The sequence below is a fragment of the Odocoileus virginianus genome, chromosome 6 (genome assembly GCF_023699985.2).
Source record: "Odocoileus virginianus isolate 20LAN1187 ecotype Illinois chromosome 6, Ovbor_1.2, whole genome shotgun sequence".
Lineage (NCBI taxonomy): Eukaryota > Metazoa > Chordata > Mammalia > Artiodactyla > Cervidae > Odocoileus > Odocoileus virginianus.
Window position 1 is genome coordinate 12,438,275 of NC_069679.1, and position 21,184 is coordinate 12,459,458.

The 21,184-nt window shown below is 39.6% G+C and overlaps 1 long non-coding RNA gene across 2 annotated transcripts; it reads left to right on the plus strand.

The window, feature by feature from the left end:
- Nucleotides 1–519: 519 nt before the first annotated feature.
- On the plus strand, nt 520–4,745 carry LOC110137716 (uncharacterized). 2 transcript variants are annotated; one of them, XR_011488175.1, is made up of 5 exons: nt 520–826; nt 1,364–1,676; nt 2,298–2,440; nt 2,968–3,099; nt 3,981–4,745. It is a non-coding gene; the product is annotated as an uncharacterized lncRNA (long non-coding RNA). The 2 variants fall into 2 exon arrangements; XR_011488174.1 differs by lacking the exon at nt 2,298–2,440 and having other exon boundaries at nt 530–826.
- Nucleotides 4,746–21,184: the final 16,439 nt, after the last annotated feature.

A 21,184-nucleotide genomic window follows, 5' to 3' on the forward strand; every position in this document is an offset into this window, starting at 1 on the left:
TTTGTATTAACAACATCAATCTTGGTAAATCTGTGGAGAAAAAACTGAAGGAGAGCAAACCTGGTAGCAGAGACACCAGGTACAAGGCCGTTGCAGCAAATCCAGGACTGAGATGACATATCCTAAAGAAGTGGAAACAAAAATACATGGTGGGCTTGAGAACATTAAAGAGGTAGAATTGGCAGAACACATTGTGATTGACTGGTGGGAGATAATAAAAGGCTATGGGGGACTTCCCTAGTGTGGTGCAGTGGCTAAGAGCTGAGTTCCCAACGCAGGGGACCTGGGTTCAAACCCTGGTCAAGGAACTAGATTCTGCATGCTGCAACTAAAGATCCCACATGCCCCCAGTGAAGACTGAAGATCCTGCAGGCTGCAACTAAGATCCTGGGCAGCCAAATAAAAAGAATAATAATAAATAAATAAATAAATATTTTAAAGAAGAAAAAGGCACAGGATGGGGGTTCAGGATGGAAAGAGGATGACTCCATTTCTTACAGACCTCTCAGGTGTTGATGTGTCTGTGAGAAATCTGGGGTCAGCGTGCAGATTGCTGTAGGAGTCTGGAGTTCAACAGAGTGGGAGTCTTGGATTGGATCAGCTCTGGCAGATGAGACAGAGACACAGGACCCATGCTTTGTGTTCGGACTCCTGCTGTTTCTGTCCCCTAGGTGGGGGAGGGGCAGGAAAGGGTGTTGGGAGGGGGCTAAGTTCTATGGCAGTTGATTAGAGCAGCGAGCCAGAAGCCAGGATAGAGAGAAGAGAAGGAAATGAAACGGCCTTCCAGAGCATTTACATCAGCAGAATGAGCTACCCAACCTACAGGGTGTGTGTGTGTGTCTGCATGTGTGCTCAGTTGTGTCTGACTGATTGTGACCCTGTGGAGTGTAGCCCACCAGGCTCTTCTGTCTACGGGATTTTCTAGGCAATAATACTGGGATGGGTTGCCTTACAGGGTGGGGAAAGCCTTTTGTGAGCCAGGTAGGAGTTGAAGTCCTTTGAGAGGCAGCTTTGTGTGTGTCATGGGGCAAGTGTCGGGGTAGGAGAGGCAAAACTCACTCCATTTTTTAAAAACTGGGGAGAGGTGGAATGGAACATTTTTTTAAATTAACACAGTATTGAATGGGGGATTTTTGCTGAAACAAATGCCTGTGGCAGGCGATTTGTTAGGGAAGTGAATGTTGAAATATCTCCAGTCAATAAAGTTCAGGTCAGGAAAGATGTATTAATTCATCTCGGGTCAATAAGTTGTTAATATTGAAAAACAGTTGTGGGAGGCTGGGGCCAGAGGAGAAAAATACCCTTAAGTGTGGAGGGAGGAGGATTTATCCCCAGCACAAGTCAGGGCTTGACTTCTCTGTAGATGGAGATGGAGACGCCTGGGTTGAGATTCCTTCCGTGATGTCTTCCTCCCTTCCACACCGCAGCCAGTTCTCCGCCGCTCGCATGCTTCTCTTCCATACCGCCCTACCAGCACCGGCTCCCGCAGAAAAGCCGCAGCTACATTCGCCGTCTTTGTGTTTGCTCAGCGGGCCTCAACTGCGTCCTGCTGCTCTGCTTGTCCCCTTGACACTGGGTGCAGTTCGGGGTGCTGAAGGACAGGTGGAAACTCTTGGCGGGGCTCTGGACCTTATGCCACCATGATCTCTGCTGGGGCAACACTCTGAAGGCCCCCCGTGAGTACTTTCCGGATTCCAGCCGCCTCCTTTGGTACACCCACCTCTCAGATGCCCCACCGCTCACCACTCCCCTTCCTCCTGGCAACCCTGACCCACACACACCCCCTCACTGATTCACAAGCATGTATGGACAGCGCCTCCAAGCTGGGCACACTTGCTTGAGTTTGTCTCATCCAAGCTTCCTCAATGACTTAAAAGCCAAAGCTCCTTTATTATTGGAAGCTAATGCCTACTGACCTTTGCACTCACAACTTCCCTCAAAAAAAGAGATATTAGGCATTTTATGCCTTTATGTGAGAGTAACTTCATAACATGCCACTTAAGGTTATGGTTCTAATTTCAGCTTTTCCCTCCTTGTGGAGTAAATTATTTCTTTCCTTGTTAAAGGATTTCCATATGTCAATGAGGAGGGCGAAAGAGGGTCCTTTTGGGTGCCTGTGAAGCACCACCCCCCGCCCCGACTTGGGGGCTCCTTACTCTGACTCCACTGCGTGTAAGACAAGCCCTGACTCCATCGGCCTCTGTCCCTCACCCTTTCCCAAGACCCTGTCCAGCCTTCTGTAAGGGCGGGTGTCCTTCATGCCAGCCAAGCCTCTCCTTTTCCCCTTCCCCTGGCAGACTACCTCCAGTTCTCCAGGGCCTTCTTCCTCATCTCTGCCTTCACCATCCTCATTATTATATGGCTCAGCATCTCTCTCACAAAGGGCCAGGAGACAAAACCTACATAGATCTGGGCATGCCCATCTTCTGTTTCATTTCAGGTAGAACATGATGACATTGGAAAAGTTTGTCCCTAGAGTCCTTGGATTTCTTCCCCTCCCAGTGCCGTCATTCCAAGCCTTACATGATACTGCTATCATAAGACCCTCATCTCTTCCCAAAGGGAAGGAAGTTTTCAATAAACTTTTACTCCGGACAGGGCTATTACCTCTGAAAGAAGGGACCCAGAAAAGATGATGCTTAATCCAATGGAAACCTTTCTAAGGGTTATCTGTGAGACTACAGGGGAGATATAGGCTGGAGGCCCTTCTGGCACCCAGAAAAATTACCATGTTGCAACTTGCAACTTGTTCTGTCTCCATTTTCTACAGGCTCCACCTTGACAACTTTACTCCAGTCAAAGCAGGAGGCCTTTGCCAAATGGGTCTTCCCATGACCGCTACCATGTAATAGGTCTCCATGGCATAATTGAGGCAGATGAGGGTGGCAGCAGGTGCAAAGAGAGGGAAGAGGGTGGAGGCAGAAGGAGGGCTATCATAGGTAGTAATCACTTTCATTCTGATCCCAGGCACCTGCCTACTTTTCTGCCTCGTCTTTTTCCTGATGCAAGTGAAATTGTACAGTAAGAATGCCTTGGAACCCCATTTCCTGATAGTCTACCGCATCAATTGGTTGGGCAGTGTCTTCTACATGATGATTGGTGAGTTAAAGCTCTTGTTAGGTAGGGAAGGCACAGAAAATGCAATTTATATGATTGCTCTTCTATCTCCTTTTCCCTTTCTTTGGGTTGTTTATTTGGTATATTAGAATCTTATAATTTGGAAGGATTCTACAAATGTCATTTTCATGTCAATGAACAATCCTAAAGCAAGATCTTCCAATTTATCTAAAGCATTTTTTCAATAATGATACCTGACCCTGAACAGATGTATTCAGGAAGTAGAGAAGGTAAAGATATAACTGAGCTATTCATAGTTCTTCTGCTCTTTCAGAAGATAGTCCCTTAGTTCCCCTCTCCCTTTGTCATAGCAAATAAACTCTCCGCCTTTATGGATCTCCAGAATAAAGCAGAGCAAAAACACTGGAGTTTGCTGATGCGACACTTCTCCTATAATCTTTCTAAGCCACCTACTTATCTTTATTAACTGCAACAGTAGTCTCCAAACTATTGCCTCACACAGTCTCTTCATAAGACCTTTTTTAGCAAACTTTCCAAAAAGATATATGTTTATAAAATATGCACATGTACTTCATTACTAATATAGGCATTACATTGTAAAATACACTCAAAATAGAATTTAAACATTATTTGTTAAAAATATAAAAATAAATTATTATTTTCTTCCTGTGCCCCAGTAAGTTGGTTTGCATACTGCTGGAAAACATTGTATTACAGAAAAACTGGGACTAATGTTTTGAATTCCAAGCCCCTAAGGATAATGAACAGGATATTCAGAAATGTGTTATCAATTAAACCCCATTATAATTAAGTCAGTGTTACTCTTCAGGGGTGTTTGATGACTTGAGATTTTATCTATTACTCATCCACAGTGCTGACCTTGACCTTTTCTTTTTCTCTAGGGTTCCTCTCTGTACTCAATCACTTAAGTTCTCAAGTTCCTCCTCCAGATCAAAACCTCCTCATGATCCCTATAACAAGGATAAGGGTAGGAAATACAGCCAGAGTGAAACTGAGTCTATCTGTGGGACACTCAGGTGTTTCTTCATGGGTGAGTAAGGCAACAGAAAGACAGTTAAGTTCAGTGGTAGAATCAAGGGCCCAAGCAGAAGCCGAGACAGAGACAGAACCAGAGACACAGACAGGGCCAGAGATAGGAAGTGAGTCAGTAATATGGGATGGGTTAATAGTTCAGGCAAGGTCAGCTACTGAGGTAGAACCAGCTGACACCGCAGAGCAGAGGATTGAGGCAGAGAACACAGTAGTGACTGTGAATATGTCAGGCAACAGACCTGACATTAATGAAAAGAAAATGAAGACCAGGGTGATGAAGACAGACTCAGATGAGAAAAATGATGATAACAAGACAAAAAAAGTTGATCTTCGATCCAGGGTAGTAGAGGGCGGAGAAAAAAATCAAAACAAAACCCTGCAGAGAGATTTCCCTTCAGAGCTGAAGATATTTGGTTGATTCTGTTTGAAGACAAGTAGGAATATCAGAGGTAATTCTGAGAGGACAGTAGGATGACTGTTGAGCCCCCCTCCCCCAACTAGATCATGCTTCACTCACTGAATAGGTTGATATTATGGATGAAAGACAGTCATTGTATGGTTTAGGTCAAAGATGCCAACAACCTACAAATCACAAATAAAGCTTACTAAAAGTTTCCATGTAGTATTGTATTCTGTGACTAAGAAGGGCTGCAAAAGATGGAGCACCCAATCCTCTAAGCCTTTCCAGATTTCCATGACCACAAAATGGAACATCTCAGCAGAATGGAAAGAGAATTGGGTTCAGAAATCCAAACTCTCATTTGGGGACCTCCCTTCCCTAATGAGCTAGGCTGACTTTTGGCAAATATTTAACTTTCTTTAGCCTTGACCTGCAAGGCTCTGAAATTTCTAGTGCTGTTTTGGCCATAAATGGTGGACAATAGAGAAATGATTCCTGTTGGCACATACAACCCCAGGTTATTTTAGTAAGTAACTTTCTAGTCAGAGTAATTAAATTTAGTTCTCTACCTCGGAGGCTACTTTTGGCAAGTCACTTCTTATTTTTATTCAGCTGGCCATTTAAAAAAAAATGTAGGCGATTCCCATGTTTTTTGACTATTTTTAGGAACTGGAAAGGAAAAAAAAAGATAAAAGCAAAAGGAAAACAGACTCTGAAAGAGAGTATACCTTCTAGACTCGAAATTTCATCGAGAGTTTAAATGGTTTTGCAGAGGAGTTGTGGCCTTTAAAATCAGAAGCTAGTTTTTTTGGTTGGCAATATGAGTAGTTCACCATGAAAACTCACTCTTAACTCCTTAACCAGTCAATATTTTACTACTTCTGCCTGCCTGTAACTTTGTGCCTGCTCAGTCACATCTGAGTCTTTGTGACCCTACAGACTGTAGCTCACCAACCTCCTCTGTCCATGGGATTTCCCAGGCAAGAATATTGGAGTGAGTTGCCATTTCCTTCTCCAGGGGATCTTCCCAACCCAGGGATCAAAGCTGTGTCTCCTGCATCTCCTGCATTGCAGGAGGATTCTTTACCATTTGAGTCATTGGGGAAGCCTGTACCTCTTACTAGCTAAATTCTATGGCCTTTAATTTTACCATTTAAATATGGCCTCATTGTAAAGCAGTTATCCTCCAATTTTAAAAAATGACCCCTATTTTAGTACTTTTATTTAAAAAGCAATATATTTCTGGAAAACAAAGCAATTGATGAAATAAATTTAACTGTAGCAAAAAAGGGGCCTTAACAAATAGTATCCCCATTCCACATATTTCACTTTCTAGAACATTAGATAAGGGACCAGGATTGAGAATAAAGAGTGTAAAAGGGTAGGGAGTATTAAAAGTATTCCAGTATTCTTTCTGAAAATAGGAATTAGCAGATGTCCATATGAAAGAACAGACTCTCTGTGAGGACAGTTAAAATTTTAGATTACTTAATTTAGATTACTTAAATCAATTAGATAATTACATAACCAAATACTACTAAGCAGATGTTTTGATGGTTGAGAAAAACCATAGAGAACATTTAGAGATACCAAGGGAACATTTCACGCAACGATGGGCACAATAAAGGACAGAAATGGTACGAACCTAAAAGAAGCAGAATAGATTAAGAAGAGTGGCAAGAATACATAGAAGAATTATACAGAAAAGATCTTAAGGACCCAGATAACTGCGATGGTGTGATCACTCACCTAGAGCCAGACATCCTGGAGTGCGAAGCCAAGTGGGCTTAGGAAGCATCATTACCAAAAAAGCTAGGGGAGGTGAAGGAATTCCAGCTGACCTATTTCAAATCCTAAAAGATGATGCTGTGAAAGTGCTGCACTCAATACGCCAGCAAATTTGGAAAACTCAGCAGTGGCCACAGGACTGGAAAAAGTAAGTTTTCATTCTAATTCCAAAGAAGAGCAATGCCAAAGAATGTTCAGAGTACTGCACAAATGCACTCATTTCACACACTAGCAAAGTAATGCTCAAAATTCTACAAGTGAGACTTCAACAGACATGAACCAAGAACTTCCAGATGTTCAAGTTGGATTTAGAAAAGGCAGAGGAACCAGAGATCAAATTGCCAACATCTGTTGGATCATAGAAAAAGCAAGAGAATTCCAGAAAAACATCTACTTCTGCTTTATTGACTATGCCAAAGCCTTTGACAGTGTGGATCACACAAACTGGAAAATTCTTACAGAGATGGGAATACCAGACCACCTTACCTGCTTCCTGAGAAATCTGTATGCTGGTCAAGAAGCAACAGTTAAAACTGGACACTGAACAATGGACTGGTTCCAAATAGGGAAAGGAATACATCAAGGCTGTATGTTGTCACCCTGCTTATTTCATTTATATGCAGAGAACATTATGCTAAATGCTGGGCTGGATGAAGCAGAAGCCGGAATCAAGATTGCTGGGAGAAATGTCAATAACTTCAGATATGCAATGACACCACCCTTATGCAGAAAGCAAAGAACTAAAGAGTCTCTTGATGAAAGTGAAAGAGGAGGGTGAAAAAGCTGGCTTAAAACTCAACATTCAGAAAACTAAGATCATGGCCTCCGGTCCCATCACTTCAAGGCAAATACATGGGGTAACAGTGGAAACAGTGACAGACTTTATTTTCTTGGGCTCCAAAATTACTGCAGCTGCAGGTGGTGACTGCAGCCATGAAATTAAAACACACTTGTTCCTTGGAAGAAAAGCTATGAACAACCTAGACAGCATATTAAAAAGCAGAGACATTACTTTGCCAACAAAGGTCCATCTCATCAAAGCTATGGTTTTTCCAGTAGTCATGTATGGATGTGAGAGTTGGACTAGGAAGAAAGCTGAGTGCTGAAGAATTGATGCTTTTGAACTGTGGTGTTGGAGAAGACTCTTGAGAGTCCCTTGGACTGCAAGGAGATTCAACTAGTCAATCCTAAAGGAAATCAATCCTGAATATTCATTGGAAGGACTGATGCTGAAGCTGGAAACTCCAATACTTTGGCCACCTGACGCAAAGAGCTGACTCTTGGAAAAGACCTTGATGGGTCTTTTGGGGAGAGATTGAAGGCAGGAGGAGAAGGGCACGACAGAGGATAAGATGGTTGGATGGTTTCACCAACTTGATGGACATGAGTTTGAGCAAGTTTCGGGAGATGGTGAAGGACAGGGAAGCCTGGTATGCTGCAGTCCACGGTGTCACAAAGAGTTGGACATGACTTAGCGACTGATGGTTGATTTATAATATTGTGTCAGTTTAAGGTATACAGCAAAGTGAGCTTTATATATATATATAAAACTGACTGTGTGTGTGTATATATATATATATATATTTTTTTTTTTTAAGGATTCTTTTCCCATGTAGTCCGTAACAGAGTATTGAGTATAGTTCCCTGTGCTATACAGTAGGTCCTTATTAGTTGTCTATTTCACATATATTTGGTAATGTGTATATGTCAATCCCAAACTTCCAATTTATCCCTCCCGCTGCCCCCACTACTTATAATTTTTTATAGCCAGTCTAACACAATTTCCTGGTCTAGTATTCAGGGATCCCTGCATCAGATTTTTTTAAAAGACAGTTTAAATTTACAAGTGGACGACAGAGTGGACAGAGCATTGAACTAGAAATTAGGCAATCACAGTTCTAGTGCCAGTTCTGCTGTTGGTCACTTTGGTACTGGGCAAGTCAGTTTACTCTGTTGAGCCTCTGTTTTTCCTTCTGTAAAATCAGGACTTCTAAAATCCCTTCCAGCTCTACATCCAGTCAGTTCTACTTGTCTGGACATTCTGAGGAGCCAAAAGCATATTATAAAGATTCTGATTCCCAATGCTCTCTGCTGTTTATGAGAGATTACGCATATGAAGATTATGTATAACCCCACTGTAGAAGAAAAGGTCTATCTAGACGAGGTCCATAGAACTCTTAGGAGCGCTGTTATTGTTATGGTAACTTTGAACAAATCTCTGGAAAAAATGGTGACGAAACGCCATAAACTCTTGGAGAAAAGCCTCTTTGTTTACCAGTTATAAACAAGTATGCCTGCAGCTACCTACCATTCTGATGTTGTTTTGGCTGTGACTGCACAGCATACTATTTGGCCTCCAACTGTTCGCTAAGACTTTAAGGCTCACAATTCCAACATAGCCCAGATCTTGAAAGAGATTTGGGTCCATCATTTACTTAAAATTCTCCTATGACCCCATTTCCTTCTGGTTATCTTGCTCCAACTAACTCATACTAGTTTGTTTCCCTTTCCAGCCCATGCCCGCTTCTCTTTTTCCAGCCTCGACACACAAATTCAACTTCTTTGACCCCTTATTCTACAATTTTTCAGTCACACCCTTGATGATCATGCGATCATTTAAAATCTTTATTTACACTGAATAATATATAGACAAATTAGAACCGGAAATGGAACGATGGACTGGTTCAAAATTGGGACAGGAGTACGTCAAGGCTATATATTGTCACCCTGCTTATTTATTTAACTTGTATGCAGAGTACATAATGTGAAATGCCAAGCTAAGTGACACACAAGTTGGAATCAAGATTTCTGGGAGAAATATCAACAACTTTAGATAGGCAGATGATACCAATTTAATGGCAGAAAGTGAAGAGGAACTAGAGAGCCACTTGATGGAGGTAAAAGAAGACAGTGAAAAAGCTGGCTTAAAACTCAACATTTAAAAAACTAAGATCATGGCATTTGGTCCCATCACTTCATGGCAAGTAGATGGGGGAAAAATGGAAACAGTGACAGATTTTATTTTCCTGGGCTCCAAATCACTGTGGATGGTGACTGCAGCCATGAAATTAAAAGATGCTTGCTCCTTGGAAGAAAAGTTATGACAAACCTGAACAGTGTATTAAAAAGCAGAGGCATCAGTTGGATGGTTGGATGGTATCACTGACGTAAAGGACATGAGCAAACTTTGGGAGATAGTGAAGAACAGGGAAGCTTGGGTGCTGCAGTCCATGGGGTTGCAAGGAGACAGACATGATTTAGCAACTGAACAACAACAAAACTAGTTATTAATATCACTATGGGCCAATCATAACTTTTTTGATTTTCTTATTCATAAAGAGATTGATGTAGAGATAATTAGTATTTCATTTTACAACATTCTGTGATCCTATTGTGTGAAAAATGTATTTTTAGTTTTTTTCTGACATGGATAGGCTTCGGAATTTCATCCTCCTGTCCCATATTTTCATATTTATCCTAACACTGGCTTACATACTAACAATGAAATAAAGGTTTATGTTCTAGTTCTGTAAAACAAAATGAAGAAAACTTCAGAAAATTTCACATCTCATTCCTATTTTTAGATGTGATTTCTCAGTGATGGCATAAGATATTTAATCATGGAAAATGATTGCAGTTTTGCCCGGGGAATCAAATGTTTATTTGGTATATACCATATATTTTCCATAGCTATAATAATTGTTAATTACATATTGATCTTTAGAAGACCAATCTATTCCATTATCGTGTTTTGCTGATTCCATGTTCCTGTTTATTTCTTGAATTTGTCTTTCCTTATACTTATCACCCTGATTACATTTACTTTTAAGAATTAAAGTTGAATTAGGAATTTGGATAGCTCCAAAAATAAAAGTTCTTATTCCATTAAGCTGAAACATGTTAAGAGAGTCAGCAAGGGTGGGGGTGGGAAGAGAGAGAGAGAGAAAGCAAGAGACACAGAGGGGAGAGCAGGTGGGGATAAAAGTATGACTTTGTGCCCTTTTGCACATAGGCATACTTACACACGGTGGCTCACTTTCACTTTTCTACTTACACAGGCTGAGAGCAGGTCCTTTGATCTCTATGAGTCTTTAATCCTTCTTTAAGAATTAAAGTGTATTTGCTTGCTACCTTTTTTGTTCTTTGGAAAATTTTTTTAACTACCATTACAGTTATTTTGGCATTTTGTATCTTTTTTTTTTTTTGAAACATCAGTAGTAAAGGGGAAATTAACTTTAAAAAATTACCAGTTATACATACCTATTGTAGAAGTATAAGAAAATATGGGTAAATTAGAAAAGAAAAAATATCTTTGCCTGAAATGGGATGATTGTACAACTCTGTAAATGTATTTAAAATCCTTTAATTGTACACTTAAAATGTGTGGATCTTATGATTAGTAAATGAACACTTAGTAAAAGTTTTAGAAATTCCCCCGAGTCACTCATATAAATCTGCATACAGAACACAGGACCATCCTTTAACCATGCTCTGCAGCTGCCCCTTCTTCCCTGTTCAGCTGCATAGCATGACCATCTTTCCAGATCAATTCATAGTTTCCTATCATGTAATTTTAAGTGGTAGCATGGCTTTTTAAAAAAGGTTCTCCCAGTGGCTCAGTGGTAAAGAATTTACCTGCAGGAGATGCAGGTCTGATCCCTGGGTGGAGAAGATCCCCTGGAGGAGGGCATGGCAGCCGAGTGTGGTATCCTTGACTGGAAAATCCCTTGGGCAGACGGGCCTGGAGGGCTACAGCCCACAGGGTCATAAAGAGTTGGACACAAGCCACTGAGCACACACATAACACATGCTTTATAATTTGTTTAACCAATTCATTCCTTGAACATTTGGCAGCTAGATTTTGGCATAAATTTCCTTAGGTTAGTTTGCTAGAATTATTTATACTGCTGGATAAAGGGTATGCTCATTTTAAGGTTTTTCATGCTTATAAATTGCCCTCTAGAAAAGCTATACTCCTACAAAGTATCATTCTATCCCTGTTTCTCTCCCATCAAAATCAGTATTGTCTCTTCCATTCTGACATGAAAATGAAATATGAATTTCCATTTCAATTACTAATAAAGTTAACCTTTTGAAGTCATTTATTGGACATTTTTATTTCAGTTTATGTCAGTCCATTCCTCAAACACACTAGTATGTGTACATGTTTCTTAATAATTTATGTGAGATTTGTATACATTAAACATAAATAATGCTTTGTCAGGTATATCAAATATTTTCCCAGTTTGTACTTTTTATTCATGATGTTGCTTTTACAGAAAGAAACTCCAAATTATGTAGTCAAAACTATTAATCTTTTGCTTTATAGATATTGTTGGTCCTACTTTTATAAGGTTTTTCTCACTCTCAGATAATTAAATAGTCACAAATATTTCTCTTCTACTAATAATTTTCTTTCATTATACTTAGATATTTAATTTGTCTGGATTTTATTTTGATATATGACGTAGAGTAAGGCTCTAACTTGGCAGAGAGAATGAATAGGAAACAAATTAAGTTATATCTTTATCTTATTTATTGTATGCCTTCTAAGTGTTGAAAACTGTGTTAAGTATATGCTTTGGTTTAGTCACTCAGTCATGTCTGACTCTTTGCAACCCCATGCCTTCTCCAGGTGTTAAATATGTAGTTTGCAGTAATAAATACGACAAGATTAGTCTCTGCCCAACCGTCTAATTTGGGCCTTCCCTGGTAGCTCAGTTGGTAAAGAATCTGCCTGCAGTGGAGGAGACTCAGGTTTGATCCCTGGGTTGGAAGACGACTACCCACTCCAGTATTCTTGCCTAGAGAATTCAATGGGTAGAGTCTGGTGGGCTACAGTCCATGGGGTCCCAAAGAACTGGACATGACCGAGTGACTAATATTAACTATGTAATTTACCAACTCAGAGAGAAGACAAATATACAAATTTGATGGCTGCTATAAAAAAGTGCTAAGTTCTGAGGTTGTGTATAGTATGTATGTGTCAGCCACTCATTTGTGTCCAACCCTTTGTGACTCCATGGACGGTAGACCTCCAGGTTCCTCTGTTCATGGGATTTTTTCAGGCATGGATACTGGAGTGGGTTGCCATTTCCTTCTCCAGGGGATCTTCCTGACTCAGGGATCAAACCCAGGTCTCCTGCATTACAGGCAGATTCTTTACCCTCTGAGGGACTTCTAGGTACTACTAGTGTAGTAGGTAGACTAACAAATTTTTTGATACCTAATAAACTGTTGATTATGAAAAAGGAGATATTTTGATTAGGGTAAAGGGCTTCCCTGGTGGCTCACATGGTAAAGAATCTGCCTACAATGTGGGAGACCTGGGTTTGATCCCTGGGTTGGGAAGATCCCCTGGCATCAAAAAGGGCAACCCACTCCAGTATTCTTGCCTGGAGAATCCCCATGGACAGGGAAGTGTGGTGGGCTATGGTCCATGGAGTCGCAAAGAGTTGGAAACCAGAGTGACTAAGCACAAAGGAAAGTTCAATTTAAAACAATGACAAACCCATGATCTTAGAGTATCTGTGGGTCAAAATCTGGGTGTGGCTTAGCTGGGTCCTAGGTCTCAGGATCTCTCACAAGGATTAAACAAGGTGTTGACTTTGCGTCCCTGGTGGCTCAGATGTTAAAGCCTCTGCCTGCAATGCAGGAGACCTGGGTTCAATCCCTGGGTCAGGAAGATCCCCTGGAGAAGGAAATGGCAACCCATTCTAGTCTTCTTGCCTAGAGAATCCCATGGACAGAGGAGCCTGGTGGGCTACAGTCCACGGGGTTGTAAAGAGTCGGACACGACTGAGTGACTTCACTTCACTTGACCTTGAACCCAATTGGGATTTCATTCCAATCCCAAAGAATGCTCAAACTACCGCACAATTGCACTCATCTCACACGTTAGTAAAGTAATGCTCAAAATTCTCCAAGCCAGGCTTCAACAGTACGTGAACTGTGAACTTCCAGATGCTCAAGCTGGATTTAGAAAAGGCAGAGGAACCAGAGATCAAATTGCCAACATCAGTTGGATCATTGAAAAAGCAAGAGAATTCCAGAAAAACATCTGCTTTATTGACTATGCCAAAGCCTTTGACTGTGTGGATCACAACAAACTGGAAAATTCTTCAAGAGATGGGAATATCAGACCACCTGACCTGCCTCCTGGTTCCATATCGGGAAAGGAATACGTCAAGGCTGTGTATTGCCACACTGCTCATTTAACTTATATGCAGAGTACATCATGCAAAATGTCTGGCTGGATGAAGCAGAAGTTGGAATCAAGATTGCCGGGAGAAATGTCAATAACCTCAGATATGGAAATGATACCACCCTTATGCAGAAAGCAAAGAAAAACTAGACTCTCTTGATGAAAGTGAAAGAGGAGAGTGAAAAAGCTGGCTTAAAACTCAACACTCAGAAAACTAAGATCATGGCATCCGGTCCCATCTCTTCATGGCAAGTAGATGGGGAAACAGTGACAGACTTTATTGTTTGAGCTCCAAAATCACTGCAGGTGGTAACTGCAGTCATGAAATTAAAAGACGTTTGTTTCTTGGAAGAAAAGTTATGACCAACCTAGATAGCACATTAGAAAGCAGAGACATTACTTTGCCAACCAAGGTCCGTCTAGTCAAAGCTATGGTGTTTCCAACAGTCATGTATGGATGTGAGAATTGGACTATAAAGAAAGCTGAGTGCCGAAGAATTGATGCTTTTGAACTGTGGTGTTGGAAAAGACTCTTGAGAGTCCCTTGGACTGCAAGGAGATCAAAGCAGTCAGTCCTAAAGGAAATCAGTCCTGAATATTCATTGGAAGGACTGAAGCTGAAGCTGAATCTCCAATACTTTGGCCACCTGATGCGAAGACTGACTCACTTGAAAAGACCCTGATCCTGGGAGGGATTGGGGGCAGGAGGAGAAGGGGACGACAGAGAATGAGATTGTTGGATGGCATCACTGACTCAATGGACATGGGTTTGGGTAGACTCCGGGAGTTGGTGATGGACAGGGAGGCCTGGCTGCTGCAGTTCATGGGGTCGCAAAGAGTCGGACACGACTGAGCAACTGAACTGAACTGAATTTTCTGGTTGGTATATACTTCCTGCCTATATATAAATTAATATTATTGTGATTTAATTATTCACTGAGAATTAATTAAATTTTGCACAGAAAAAGTTGAAGATGATTAGGGTGGGCTGAAGTTGAAATAATTTATAAACTTGAGTTTCTCTTTCAAACACATCATGGTTATAGCTTCAAATTGTTTTCCATTTTCTCTTTCCCTTCCCATCACACAGACTATATGGTGAATATACTCTTTGGGCAGTCAGATAATGTGGCAGCTCTGAACTTAGCCATGCAAGTACTCACACAAGAATATACACAATCATCTTATTTTTTTAATCTAATGTTGTGGGCTTTACTTTTAACTCAGGAAATTCAATTTTTAAATTATATTTAATCTTTGGCAGATACCAAAAATCTGAAACTGGAATTTGACTGTCAATATTAGACTTTGAAAGTGATTGCCTTAGTTAAGTGCATATTTTCATCATGGGCAATATTGCCTCCGAGGGGGCAGAAATTGGTTCTTTGGTGTATGAGTGTGTGTGAAAAAAGTACTCTTTCTAAGTATGAAGTATAGGTCTAATACATTACATAAATAGATATATAGTATTTCTGTGGTATTAAAATTTCATGAGGGAAGATATTTAGGATTAAAAGATCTGAAAAGTTTCCTTAAGGGATGATAATGAAGAAAGATAGTTGAGAAACATTATCTTAGTGCTAAGCTTAACAGATAAACTGCCTTGTATGAAGTTTTCCAATAAGTATCATTTCCCATATTAGACTGTACGCTTCTTAGGAATAAGAAATGTAACCTGATTTGTATTTTCAATAATGTCTAGCACAATGGTTTATATCCAGTGGCATTCAGTAAATGTGTATTTAATTGAACTAGTATGGAACACATCTTCTCCTCCTTGAACCCAGCCTATTGCCCAATAGAATCCAAATGTGATGATCAAAATGAGTTTAGTAAAGCAAGCAACGTGACATAGTCTCACAAAAATGCTAGGAAAATAGTGACAAGCCTTGTTAAAAGAGTGAAAAATCTTCAAAGTAGCGTAGCAGGAGGAGCTCAGTCTCTGGAAATGGAGGAATTGAGGCTTTGATTTCTAGCTCTGCCATTTGCACACTATGGACTTTAGATATGTTACCTGTGGAGGAAGGGGAGAGAGGATGAAAAAGAATGAGGAAAGGGAAACCGATATAAGAAGGGTACAGAGAAGGGACAAGAACATTGTCCAAACAGGCCATGATTCAAATATGCCATATTGTTTCTTATTTATATGTACATACAACACTCCTTCTTTTCCATCATTTATTTTTTCTCCAATTCTTAGCTCAGGCCACACCTCCCCTAGGAAGCACTCCTTGACGCTGTGTCTGCTTCCCACACTAATATGCCTTATCTTCTCGCTACCCTAACATTCAGATCATACATCATTACAGGACTTATCATGTTATAAAGTAATTAATGATTTCCCTCACTAGTCCAGCTTTATCTTCTTATTCTCGATATCTAGCACATTGCCTGAGATACTGTTAGTGAACAATTGTCTTGTTGAAGCAACTAATAAAAATACAGGCATACAAGAGGAGTATAGCAACATTTTTCAATAATTTGACAAATGAATAATGATCTATACTTTTCAAAGGACAACTGCTTTAAAATTGACTGAATAATTTTCCTTGTATATTCTCAGGTCTAAAGCAAAACATGGTACATCTCCTATGTCCAATGATGATATTGTAAGGAGTCCTTCACAGTTAAGTCAGGTAATCCTTATAATGCAAGGAGGAAAATCCTATTCTTTTTTTTTTAATGGGAAAACAGGCTCGTAAGTGGTTAAGTAACTTGCCTGAGGTCATATACTTAATAAATGGGGCTTCCACATCTGGAGCTTATGGGGCTGTCACACAATAGTGCATCTTAAAGTTAGCTGAGTAAAATTTACTCTTCTAAAACATCTGTTTGACCCTCTTTACCTGCAACCTCCCACATACAATCATCTAGAAGAAAACAGACTCATAGCTCATATATGCAGTTGTTAATCGTTCACAGAAAATTGTCTGTATATACACAGTTTTGCGTTATGAAAAAATGTACTAATCATTAACATGGGGTAACTCTTTGGGACTATACTATTTTAATAACATTTAGAGACAATGTTATAATTTTAATTATTTTTACTGACCTTTCAAACTCTTTAAAATGAGAACTTGTTCAGTGCTTCAGCATTTGAATGTGTCAAAACACGCAACCAACATACTAAACTGTCTTCTCATGAAAGCAAAATGTGAAGCAGCTCATAAAGAATTCTGGACATAAAGTCGTGTATCACAAGCCCTCCATTATTACTTTGCTGATGATGTCTGTGAGGGTACAGTCAGGAAGACAGAATTGAAAAACTGGTTCTTGGCACATTGCAACATAACTCTAAGGAGTGGCATCTGGTTCCTGGAGCTGGAAGAGATGACTATGTCCTTTAAATCATGGTATTGTTTCAAACAAAACAAATGAAAAACAAACAACAACAACAAGCAAAACCCAAGAGAGAAACAAAAAAATAAAGGAGAGACAAAAGAAAAGTGTTAATTCCTGAATGCTTTGGAGCCAGGTGGGCCTGTCAGATGCTACTGTTTCAGGGTTCCCTCAGTTACTCCAATCTTCAACCCCTTAAGCCTTCTCCATTTGTTGCTTGCTACAGTCCTTCACTCACTCATGAATAGGCAGCATTGTATCAGTTGTGTCCAGTGGGCTGAATTCCAACATCAGTCCTGTCTTGCCATGAACTATTATTAAAAGCCGAGGTACCCCTGGGGATGTGAGAAGTGGGTTGGGCGTTTGCACTAGAGAAACTCTAGATGAAGGGAGCCATGGAGAACATGCACATCCGGTCTCCTCTTCCTCTTGCACACAATCTTCAAGTTTTCATGGAGACCTAGAAGAATTAATAGGTAAGAACACTAATCTTGATATAATGTCAGCAAGATTCAAGCAACACATTTTGAGGTAAGAAGACAATGTCTATTGGTTTAAAAACCAATAGCTTTGTTGTTTAGTAGCTGAGTGGTGTCCAACTCTTTTGCGACCTCATGGACTGTAGCCCGCCAGGCTCGTCTGTCCATGGGAATTCTCAGGCGAGAATGTTGGAGTGGGTTGCCATATCCTTCTCCAGGGGATCTTCCCAACTTAGGTTTAAATTAATTCATTCCAGCGTGATCAAAAGCTTGGAAGTGTGTCAGTAACCGGTGATACATAGTAGTCTCGAAACATGGGTTAGTTGGGGGTAGAGTGATTGGAAAGGATGTTGTGCAGAGGAAATAAGTATATGTGCATGCTAAGTTGCTTTAGTTGTGTCTGACTCTGTGACCCTATGGAATGTAGCCTGCCAGTCTCCTCCATAGGATTCTCCGGGTAAGATTACCGGAGTTGTCATGCCCTCCTCCCGGGTCGGGGCGGGGGGGCGGTGTATCTTCCTGACCCACAGATCGAACACATGACTCTTGTGTCTTCTGTACTGCAGGCAAATTCTTTACCATTGTACCACCTAGAAAGCCATTGCTGTCTTAGAACAACTCAGTTTAGTGGCTTCTGCCTTTGTAAACTCCTCAGAACTCAACATGTGTGCCATTCTTCTTGTTTTGTCATAGTTACCATTTTTATCATTAAACTTTCCTTTAAATTTGTCTCCTTCCCTTAAACAATGATTTCTTAGGTGTTCTCAGGGTTCTTCCTTTTCAAGCTCTGTAGAATGCTTAGGTGCTTTGCACTGAATAGTCACTAATAACCATTGTTTGACCAAAAAAAGTGTCATGTATTTTAAAACATATTTTATTAAAAACAGTAAGACTGTATCTGCAAGATTAAAGTCAGACTATTTAAACTGAGGATAACACATCTGTTTATTCACTATTCTATTTTTATTAACTGTTTCCAGGGGGAAAAAACATTGCATACTGTCAATGTTTATGCTGCCAGTCTGGACAAGTAGGCTTGATAGCAATTACTCAACAAATACAAAGACGTAGTTTAGAAAAAGGAATAAGATCTTATTACAATTACTGAGAATTGTGTGGAAAAAACAGAGGGCTTGGACTCTGTAAATTTGGATATGAAAGCGCTGGTGAAACTTGGCAAATTACTTTTTGTCTTTTTCCTTACTTACAAAATTAAGAATCTCAACTTCTAGATACAGACTATTTCATTTAGAATGGATAAATACCATAGTCTATTGTATAACACAGGGAACTATATTCAATCTCCTGGGATGACCCATATGGAAAATATTGTTAAAAAAGAATGTACATGTGTGTAAAACTGAATCACTTTGCTGTACAGCTGAGATTGGCATAACGTTGTAAATCAACTATGCTTCAGTTAAAAAAAAGAATCCCAAATTCATGAGATCATAAGGAGTAAATTTAAAATATACATGCCCTCACTCTAGCATACAGTAGACAACAATATATTTGCTTACTTTTTGCCCATTCATTCAAATGCATCCACAAGGCAACACAATAGATACAGTAAATCAGAGAAGCTATTCTTTTGCAAATTGTTATAAAAACAGTTTTTTCATCAAATGATTAAATCATTAGGACAAACATATGTTCACTTCTGGGGTGGTGGTGATCATTTGCTATTTTTTTTTTTGCTGTAATAAGTACACAATTAGGCCAAATACATGTGTCTTGCAATCATGGGAAACATAGATATTTGTACATTGTAAATTTTGTCTCATTGTAGCAGGGCATGCATGTATTCTGCTTCTAGATCCAGCATTATCTTACCACACATTGTAGATAATTACTTGCATAAAATCTCTGGTTCAATAATAAAATCTCTAATTCTGTGTGCTAGAAGAAAAAGATAAGGTAGACAGTATATCTTAGGGTGCTGCAGTCAGAAATATCAGGTTCCATTTTTGGTTATCACTATTTCTCCGAGACTTCTAATGAGGCATACAAGCTCAATTTCTCTAAGCCTTATTATATTATTTACCACATAGAACTGGTATGATAAGATCTACCTGTCAACAATGGTGTAACATTTAATTGTTGCTTGTAATAAAATACAAAGTACACAGATGGTGTTAAAGAAATGCGAAGTATTCAATTAGCTTATTAGAATATCTTTGCACTTTTGCTAAAATTGAATTTTAAATTAAATTTATATTAAAATTTCATTTTCTTACCTCCTGCCTGGTAAAACACAGAAACAAAACATAAAAAAAAAAAAGCAAAAAGTGGTGCATGACAAAGTGTTATTTCCATTTAGTTTTGGAAACAGTGTTTTGATTAAATCATGTAAGAACTTTGGGGGAGGTGACCACGTCCCAATTTGTGTGAGATTTCCCAGTTTTAGCACTGAAAATTCCACATCCCAGGAAACTCCCATTTTGTGCCAATAGGGACACTTGGTCACTCTAGTGCCCTGCCATTGCTAGAGGTTTTTCCATAGCTTACAGCTCTATTATCTGCCCTTTGAAAAAGTCCAGTGCTATTTTAATTTCTATTTATCTGAAAAGCACTTGCATATTTTTCCTGCCCGAATTTAGTTCATAACTATTTGGTATGCATATAAATATTTATGGAGTTTTACACCATGAGTAGGTATTTAATAAATATATACTAAAAAAAAAAAAGACATGGGGACAATGTGAATACCTAATTATAAAACAATTATTCTTTTGGCACCAAGGAAATATTAACGTGCCTATTTTTTTCAAGCAACTTGTTTTAACCTCTTGTTTACAGACTTTTGTACTTCTACCCAGTAATCACCATACCTGAGGAAGCAATGACACAGGCAATACCTTTAAGATCAAGTCACTTAAAAAATCATTGTATGTGGGTCATCCCTTGGCCAATTTGGGGCCAGAGAGAAGTTGTTATACTGGTTTCCTTTAATAGCACCATACAATAATCTGACTCTAAGATACTTTTAAAAATATCAATGGAGTATTGCTGAAAATCTCATTATACCCGTGAATAGGAGACCCCAAAGTTCAGAAGCACTATGATTTTGACCAAAAAGGAGTAATCAAACTGTGGAAACAGTTTCTGAGAAAAAGGCATGCCAATTTTCTTCCCTGGAAAATAAGGATGACATAGGCCATATACATACATGTAAAATCAAAATAAATTCAACTACAAGGTTATAAATCCAATTTATAGTTTTTTCCCCCCAAAGATGCAAGGTGACTTCTGACACTTTTTAAAGTTCTAATTTTGTGAACATATAATTATGTGCCAGGCACTGTGTCAAGTGTTTTAAATATATTATTCCATTTGATACTCATAAATAATTCTATGAGAATAGGGAATTATCCTCCAAAGTGAAGCTTGGGTTTCCCTGGAGGTTCAGATGGTAAAGACTGCCTACAATGTGGAAGACCTGGGTTCAATCCCTGGGTCGGGAATATACCCTGGAAAAGGAAACGGCAACCCACTCCAGTATTCTCGCCTGGAAAATTCCACGGACAGAGGAGCTTGGCAGGCTACAGACCATGGGATCAGACAGTAGGACAGGACTGAGCGACTAACTTCACTTGAAAGTGAAGCTCAGAGAGTTTCAGTAATTTGTTCAAAGTTACAGACAGCAACTGGAGGGGCAGAGGTAAATTCTGCTCTATTCCTTCCTGTGCTGCTTCTCAACATTGTTGACATAAACACTGGTGAAATTCTATCTAGCTCTACCTTCTCTTGACCTTCAGTCTTGTATATTAGCATGTGGAACTGCCTTCTCAGTATCTCTACCTCAATATCTAACAAGCAACTCATTTTTAACTCGTTTCA